Raw genomic sequence first — 9,743 nt, forward strand, 5'->3', positions numbered from 1 at the left:
CACCATCAATTAATGTTTAACACTTAAATTTCAGCCAGCACGGTCAATAAAGTGGTGTCGGTTGCTAACATCGCATTCTTGCCAAAAGCACTTAGGGGAGATGTGCAAACCATCTTTTTTCTAAAGAGTGTTACTGTTTGGACTTCACACAACAAAACATGCTCTCTATCTCTATGATTAGTGGAGTAGGTACATCTACACTGATCTTTTCAAAAACTATTAAGATATAAATGAAAGCTGTTGCAGAGACAGATAATCCAAGGCAAATAAAAAAAAGCCCCTACACATATGACTGTACAGGGTCTAATAAGAAGCAACAACACTAAGCTACTGAAAGATGTAAGCAGCTAACACCAGCCATTGTGGCAATTAACAAACAAAAAATGAAATGAAAAGAAAAGAAACAGACCAAGAATGTTAATCGCAACATAGAAGTAAAATTTCAGCAATCAACAACGTACAAATAAAGTTAAGTAAAACCAGAATGAACAAAATCTAAAAGTAACGACACTGAAAACATACAAAAGAGAACTGATCATTTTGCTCTTTTGTCACTTTTGTACTTTTATATTATTGTTTTGTGCCCAACTTTTTCCAAGTACCTAGACAAAAGCTGCCTAGCCTGCTGGACAAGGCATGTAAGGCCTTGTGTCGGATGGAGAGTGAATTGAAGCCCAGCTATTTTGGGATGAACTCCTATCAACGCAGGAGTGGTCCATTGCTTTCAGACAATTAAATTGACTATTGTTTTGACTTAACTGTCAGAAATTTGACGTGGAGCATATGTTTTTTGTAGCTGGTTTGTAGTAAATTGATATTCTATCCACTTCTGGCGCATTCAGAGGTTCAGAAACACGTCTGTATCTAAAGCCATCAGAGCATTTTGCAACAAGGTTGTGAAGGTTTTGAGGGAGCAAAATCTTGAAATTGAGATACGTCACATTCAATATCCTGGTAATGAAACATCTTTTTATAGGCCATCGATTCACACTAAACCAGCTGAGATTAATGTGCTTTGATGGGGGCAGGATCTCCGTATTTGTTTATGAGGCAGACATCCGGTCTCCGCTTCAGACCAGACTTAAAAGTTTTCTCTTTGATGGAGTTTACAGTTACAGTGACTTCAGTTACTTTGAGCTATATCTGTAGTCATGCTGTAAGACGGCTGCTTCATACTGACCACTTTTCTTTGCTCTGCTACTTTGTCCAACAACTCTTGAATTATCTGCAGCTGTTAACACCATTTCCTGTATGCTTGCTCTCTGTTTTTTCTCTCCACAAAAGTTGCATCTGGTCCTATGTTTATGCTTAGCTGTGACACCTTCCTGGAGGGAGGGTGATCACCTAAATATTGCTTTGTTTTTACAACAAAAGGTTTTATGTTCTCTCTCAACAGATGATAGTGTTTGCCCTTTTTAACCTCTTCACTCTCTTCAATAAATTACCAGAAAGAACCATTACTGCCCCTAACTGTATGTTGTTGTTTTTGTTACTACTGAGTCTGCATAGCTCTGTTATCTGCTCATGCAGGACAAGGGATTGCAGCACAGAGTCCGACTTGTTGCAGTTAGTTGGGTTTATGGAAATCTATCCAAATGCAATGTAATACACAAAACACTTTTTTTCCTTTTTATCTTTTCCCAATTGGCATAATAAACTGATGTTGACTTCATTATAACTGTGACTGTGAAATATGTAATTGATTTTAATTTGGCTAAATGACTGGATTGATTGGTCAACATACTTCTGCATATGCGTTTGTTCTGCGTATTTGGCTTGAGATGGCATTTGCTGTAAATCACCTAACAGAGTCGATTGTTTTGTTTTTTAAATACTGTCAGATTTTGGTGAGTTCTGTTTCCAGTGCTAATTTTGTCATTCCACTTGTTACACAAAAGTTTATTATAGGACAACTTCTGGCTGATTTCTTTGGGAGGTGATAATTGCCTGTGTTACTGACATTTGGCATGAAGTACACCAGCCAATTTAATTGCTAAATAAACATCTTAACACCGACTCCCTGTAGCTCAGAGAATGGACTTTAAAATACTTCTGTTAGTTAATAAATCATTGAACAGCTTAGCACCAAAATACATTAAAGTCATCTTGTTGTTTATCAACCTTCCAGACCACTCAGGTCGTTTGGTTCTGGTCTGCTCTGCATCCCCAGAATCAGAATAACGCATGGAGAAGCAGCATTCAGGTTTTACGTTCTTCTAATCTGGATCAAACCTCCAGAAAACTACAAAACAGCTGAAACTCTGATCTCCTTTAAATCAGGACTTTAAAACCCACCTGTTTAGAGTTGCCTTTGATTATCAATAAATGGAACATTGATCAATATATTTGATGTATATTTACTTGATTATATTCATGATGGCATTTGACAAAATGCCATCAACTTGACTTGACTCAAATATGTGACAAGTTAATTGACAAAACAAAAGAGGTTTGCACAGGTGTTGGTTAAAAGAATTAGCGATGTATTATAAAACAACATTCAGTTTGTCTGCACAATGAAAAAAGAAAAAAAACAAACTTATAACTACAACTAATGTATTTTTCTTGTCAAACAAGATGTCCTAATTAGAGAAAAGAGTGACAGATGTTCAAAATGGACATAGTACTAATAGACTGCTTATAAAAAAATAAAAAAATAAAAATAAAAAAAGAGAGAGAGAGAACCCCCTTTTCTCTAAATCAATGCACTTTAGCAAAAAAGCACTGTCCATAACAAGCTGGATGATGGACTATTTTGGGGCTGGAGCCATGTGGTGCGTAAAAGCACCAGCAGAGCTAGAAATGGGCAGGCATTAGAAATCAAAAACATTTTTCTTTTCCAGTTAAAAGATAGATTCAACTCCAAGAGCCTCTTGCAGTTTAATCGAGGAAGCTTCCGAGAGATGCAGTGAAACTTTTAGTACACAACAAATGTTTCTTATGAAAACTAAATGTCCAAATGCAGGAAGTGCTGAGTCACAGCGAAGAAATTTGTCTGTACAGTAAATAACATACTGAGGGTGGACTATAGTTAATTGCTTTGGGAGACAACAATAAATCTGATGAATAGCTGTTAGCCAAATCCTGTGAGAACAGTTCGATGTAGGAAGCCGTCCTGTGCTGCCATGGGCAGAGACAGCAATTTTGGCTGAAATTCAAGGAGATGGTTTAAAATGTGCATGGGGGCTATAACTGCTGTGTCTCTCTTCTATACCGAGGAAATAACCTTCCATATAAGATAGAAGTGACATCTTCACAGTATTTGTAAATGAACAAAAATGTTGTAGAATAATACAGATTTAATTACAGTGGGCAACTAATGCAGACTCTGAACACATCTGTTACTTCCAATCACAAGTTTAAATTCAACACTATAGTAAAAAAAAAATACAATATTTGGCATTTATTGCTAAATTAATTTATGATTTTTTTTTGTTAATAAATAATTGAAATGACTAGGATCTAAAATAGGCTGCAGGTAATTTCACCAGCATGTTTCTGCTGACTGTAAGTATCTTTAATGGTTTTCAGTGTTTTTCAACTTAAAGCTGATATAAAATTTGTGGAGGACTGTAGAGATCAGGGTGACGGTAAAGAAGCCTTCTAATCTTAGACACCCATGCCCATCAACAACGATAAATAGTCAAAATACCGATTTAAAGGTAGAAAAGCTGGTCAGCAATCGTAAGAAACATTTGATTGAAATTATTTTTGACATTCAGATTTATAAAACTTGTCTCATTTCCAAACAGAACCAGAATTGTCGCTCAAACCCTCCCGTTTCTCTCTGCTACACTGTCTTTCTGATAGCAGAGGCTACCACGAATGCTCAGGCTGGTTAGCAAGTTGGCATAACGCAGGATGAACAGTTTTCCTGTTCTGGGAATCTGTTGTCATTAGAACATTGAGCAGTGTGTACACGAGCATGACTGACAGCACGGAGACCTTCCTCATGCGTCTGTTTCTGACTGGGAGCGGTGTGTTTCTGTAAATGACAATAGTAGATGTAGGACGAGGTGGAGGAGATTGATTTTTTTGTCACACATCATCATTCCATACTATCACGACATATTAATATTTTCAACAAATATGTAAAGAACTTTTTTTTAATTATTTATAGAAGTTACATAATGCAGCTTTAAGAACATACGATGTAGTCGTTTTTTCATGGATTGTTCCTTAATTTTCTTCCAGTGCTAGTCTAATATTCTCTTAAAGTAACCACTGAGAACAATTTCAAAATATGTATGCGTTTTACATCTATACTTTTTGGGGGACCTACATTTGCTATGACAATTTGTGTTTGTGTATGCCTGTTTTTTGATTCTTGAGCATATCTGTCATTTTCTGAGCAAATGAGAAAAGAAGGGAAGGCGGCAGAGAGAGTGGATCACATTTACCCTTGAATAAGCAGGGTGAAAAAAAAAGGGAGGATGTCTGCTTCAGGAAATCACCAGGCAGGACAAGGGAGGCTTGTTTTCTCCATCCTCTTTTTAAACAGCCTTATTCATGCTGCAACTCCTCCTTCAGTCTGGTTCTTTCAAGGGGATTCAATCTCCATTCTGGTCTTGTCACCTGCTTTGCCAATCAATTCCCTTCTCCCCTGTGTGGGGGCCTAAGTGTTCCTCTTTATTCTGAAAAGTTCATAAGAATGGAGAGGCTTGTTCTCCTTATTTGTATCCCGGAGAGGCGAGGGTTCGGGAAGAAGTGAAGCTTTTTACGGGGAGACAGGTAGTCTTGAGGGAATTGAAACACTATATACTATATTTCCATATGCTTTCCAATCTTGATTTATGAACGTGGATACCAATATGTATTATTTATACTCTACAATATTTGTCAAAGGAACTGTATGGATGTGAGCAGATGGAGTTCTCTCTGAACTGTTATCAGCACAGCTGCCTCAGAGTGGATTTATTTCCCAGTGATACTGGTATAATGCACGAAGTGAAGCAAAACCTTTGACGTAACGTTATGGATGGTTGGCAGTCTCAAAATGAATTTTGTACTCCTCTGGGATATTTTGACACACTTCATATTAATATGACCTCGAGGGGACCAAAGGGTTTTTGTGAGATACATGCCAGATTCATGGAGCGGGCTTGACAGAATGAGGGGAGAGCTGGGTTGCATCTAAATATGCTAGGACACATCCAAATCCAAAGAATTATTACTGCTCAGGTTACAGTTATGTCTAGAAATACATGGTAACGGTCTGCCACTTCCAATTGCTAGACAGCAACAGGAATAGGTAGGCTGGCTGTAGCTAATTCCATTTGCAGTGGATTCTCTCCCTGACCAAATCTCTCGCCTTGGTTGTCTTGTTTCTTGGGGGTGGGGGGGCTGCAGTGGCACCCTGACCTTCAGAAAACATGGCTGAGCAAGCAACGCTCTGTCTGATAATTAAATTCTCTGGTTGGTCAGCAACCAATCGGCTCAGCTCAGGAATCAATGGCTGATTTTTAAAGCGCAAACTAATTCACTAATGGTCAGAGTTATTCCAATTTACCTGCTTGCTGAATTATTGTATCCAAACCTATTCTGGTTGTGGGCGAATCAATGAAATGCAAAGGAAGAGGGAGAGAGAGAGGCGGCAGATGGGAGTCGGTTGCATCTGTCATGTGAAGCGGTGCAAGGAGAGTGCTCCGAGGTTGATTTAATAGCTGCCCGGTTGAACAGAGGCAATGCAGGGGCGGTTTATGAGATGGTTCTAAACAGGAGTTGTCTATGTCATAAAGCAAACTAATTAATAAGGTTTCAGCGTAAGCAAAGACTTAATAGTTGAGGTCCAAGGTTTGTTTTCTGCGTGACTCAGAAAGATTATTCACACTGACTAAGCAAAGGGCAATTAAATTTAGCATGAAATAAAAATGGAATTAACTTCTAAGGCAGCGGACTTGGCAGTTGGGAGAAAAAAAAAACAACAACTTTGTGACAAGGGATCTTTTTTTAATTGTAATGTACATGCTTAACCTTTTCATTAACATGCGAACGGAAACCAAGAAATTTTCACGACAAACACTTTATATCTTTTACTGTCGAAGTAAAAGTGCACAGTTTGCTCCTGTCTTCATCTCGTTCAGAGGAAGTGTGCTAAGAGCTGATAGGAGAAACACAACATCCTCAGCCAGCATCGCAGCTCTGCACCAAAGAGAGCGAAATGCAAGGTAGCACCAGGCAGCCATTAGTCACCACATCCGCCACTGCTGCTGTTGGCTACTGTGGCAGGGGAAACGATGAAGATTGATCATTTGTCAACATGCAAATTGGCTTTCAAGTGCTTTCTCTAATTACTCTGTGGTTTTATTGATGAGAAACCAGCCGCTGCTTCCCTTCGATTTACCTTGCAGGGCAAAGTCTTTGTTTTGAATACATCATCCCACCCCCATCTTTCAGAAGCCTTTAGAATGTTCAAATGAAATGAGGCAAAATCTTCCAGCCTTAATGGAGTTTGCAACATAACTTATTTTACAACATTTCAAGGTGACAATGTAGGACGAAATATAAAAAAAAAAAAAAAAAANTTCGTTAATGTTGTAGTGCTTGGTACCTCAGGGCCACCGTACATTACTGCTAAAATAACGTAACCCACACACACTGATCCAGGTCCATCTTTTCCACCAATTCTTCCTTGGCGAAGGTACCAGACCCAGCTCCAGAGGATTCGCATATTAGCTTATACTTTGCAGAAATCTACAAAGCTAATATTTCTCTGAAATCAATCTATTCAAGAGCAGTAATAGTTCACACTATTAATCGAGTAAAAGTGAAAAGTAAAACTGTCCTCAACGTTACTGAAATATGACCAGTCTCAGAGATGACAAAATTACAACCTTCAACACAATACTGGCATGGATTAATAACTAGTCATTATTTAGCTAAATTATATGCATTTGACAGCATAACTTACTAGGCTTGTTTCGGGAAAAAAAAAAAAAAACTTTGCAAAAATCAGTTCAAAAACATATGATGACATTTTGGCAACTGATTAAATAATTGTAATGGCTAAAAATAGTGTGGGGGACAGAGGAAACATCAGACACAGCTGACTTTGTGGCCAGGCAACGGCCCTGGACACCCCCCCATGCCTGCCCATGCCACCGGGGTTGTACTGTACCCAGTGGCTTGGGTAGTTGCAACACAACTTTTTGAGCCAAGTATACAAATTTTGAAGGGATTCCTTTGCTGGTGTTACATAAGAGTGGGATTATTTCTCTGTTAATTTCTTGCTTTTTCAATACAGCAGCGTTCACTTTATCATAGTTCATTGTATCCACTGGATTCATGGGGATCCAACAGGATCACTTTTGGCCTTTCCAGAAAACAAAGGAATCAACTGAACAGCCCACTATTGTTGTGGCCAATTGTAGACGTTAGCCAGTTGCTCAGCCAGTGGGAATTAAATGGTTAATGTCATCAGTCTCTTCCAGTTTTTGCAGCAGGAAAGGCACTGCAAAAAAAACTGGCCAATATTCTGCTTGCAGTGGAGGCTGAATAGACCTGGCAGATTTCAGATCTAGCTTGAGCAACTTGTTGATTCAGCATTCTGTATTTTTATTTTTATTGTAGCGTCCTTTTCTTTCTTTCTTTTCTTTTATTTTTTTTTTTTTCCTGTCCATTTGTAGGTGCACAAAACTGTCAAACAGCCTTGGCAATGGGACAAAACTAAACTCAACAAATGACCTATGGGTACTTCCATTATCAAAACCCTTTGCAACAGCACCTTCAGGAGTTTGGTATGAGGCTTTTGTGTTGATATTTTGACTTTGGTTTTTGCCTTATAGTCAAACATCTCTTAGCTCTCTCTTATATTGTTAAATGCTTGTACTGATCCTGAAATCCAACAGTGTGTGTGTTGGTTTGATTTCTTGTATCTAGCCCAAAACTACCTTAACATGACACCTGACCCATTTGGTGTCATGTTAAACATAAAATAAAAGACATGTTAAACATAAAAGTTTAAGACATGAAACTATATAAATGAATACAGAGTAAGAAAAAAACTACAACAAAACATTATAGAAACACATAAGGAAGAAACAGGCAATCAAGCAGTGTCATATGTAATCAATATTAAACATGTACTAAAATGGCACCGGAAGTTTTCAATCACTGATGGGAGCTGAAGGCTACCAAGTGATGAAATGAGATATGGTGCCCAAATTCTAATCAGCACATTTGCTGCTATGTCTGCCAAAGTAAATCTTGAAGATGCTTCTGAGCTTCAGAAACTATTTTTAGAACAATATTTTGGCTGTGTTATCAACAAGTGTAACATTAATGGCACTTTCTGCAGAGAAGCATGTCTTGCATAAGTGAGAAACTTAAACGTACGCGAGAGGGAAAGAAAACAGAACTTAAGTTTGACCATTTCTGCTTTCGTGTAAAATCAAAAACCAGCTCTCCTGGATAAAAGCTTTTTGAGAACTATTAAAATTGCACCAATAATGTTGATGTGTTTCTCCTAAAGCAGTCTTCTTGGTGTCATTTGGTAATAGAATGTGCAAGCAATTTCAAAAAGCTTTGAGCCGATAATACAGTATAATGATAACTAGCACCATTCCGTGACTTTGCAATTATCTGAAACAGAACAGCTCAATTTCTTTCTTTTTTAATGAGCTTCTTTCTGCTTCTTGGCTCACACATTAACCTTTCATACTTGTATTTTTTTTTTTTCTTTTTAATTCTGAGTCCAAATGATGGAACCCTTCTGAACTATTTCCCTGAGCATATTGGTTTAGTTTCAAACTTGTGTTCAAAACCTTTCTGAGGTTTTGATGAGCCCTGGTTCAATGATCAGTGTGTTCTCTTTCTCCATTCATTCACATCTGCATTGCTTTTCAAAGTGAGATCAATCAGTGCTACGCATTTTCATAAATATTTTTTATTCTAAATAACAACCCTCATCTTGCTTTTTTGATTACAGTGAAATGCTGATTTGAGGCCTTTAAAATGCATTAATGGCGACCAGATTTGCATTTATATTGGATTTTTGCTCAGGCAGACAAGAACCTGAGATAGAGTTTTGCAAACAAAAACCAAACAGAAAGCACGCATCATCTGAAACACATTCGACCCCATAATGGAGTACAAGCAAAAGAACGAGAGATGCTAGTGTGAGCAATACAGGCCACCAAATTTTTAACTCTGAGAAAAACACACACCTTATTCAGATCAAGTCTGACACAATGATGATATGCAGCTTGAGGTGAAAGTAGCTATATTGTGACTGATGAACACTATATGGAGATACATGAAAGATGTAAAAAAAAAAAAAGAATGTGACATGGAGATTGAAATCAAATGGAATAGAGTAGCTACAATTACTCCCATAAAAATAATAATAAAAAAAGTTCTTTTAGAGAGAAGAAAAGTGGTGCTTTGCAGTCTCCCTTTCCCCCCAGAAGTGAGAGTGACATTTTCAGACTTCTACACAAAACGCTGGAACCTTTTAATTCAGCCTTTATTCGTTAAACAGGCACATTGCCAATGTTATTAAAGATGGGGCAGATTTGTTTGCCGCTGATCAAGTTGGCATTGTCCATACGTCGAACCTCGGGGGTAATCTTTCTTGATAAGTGAAACCCAAAAGGAATGGATTCTTTGTCTCTATGTGAATCTGATTCAACCACTTGCCACCACTAAATCACTGAGGCAGTGAAAGCCCCTAGGGAAATTTACAAGGCGATTCAGTCCTCATTGGTAGTTAGACGAGAGCATGGCGGCACAATCATGCACCAGGG

Source organism: Poecilia formosa, unplaced genomic scaffold (genome assembly GCF_000485575.1).
Source record: "Poecilia formosa unplaced genomic scaffold, Poecilia_formosa-5.1.2 Scaffold6, whole genome shotgun sequence".
NCBI lineage: Eukaryota > Metazoa > Chordata > Actinopteri > Cyprinodontiformes > Poeciliidae > Poecilia > Poecilia formosa.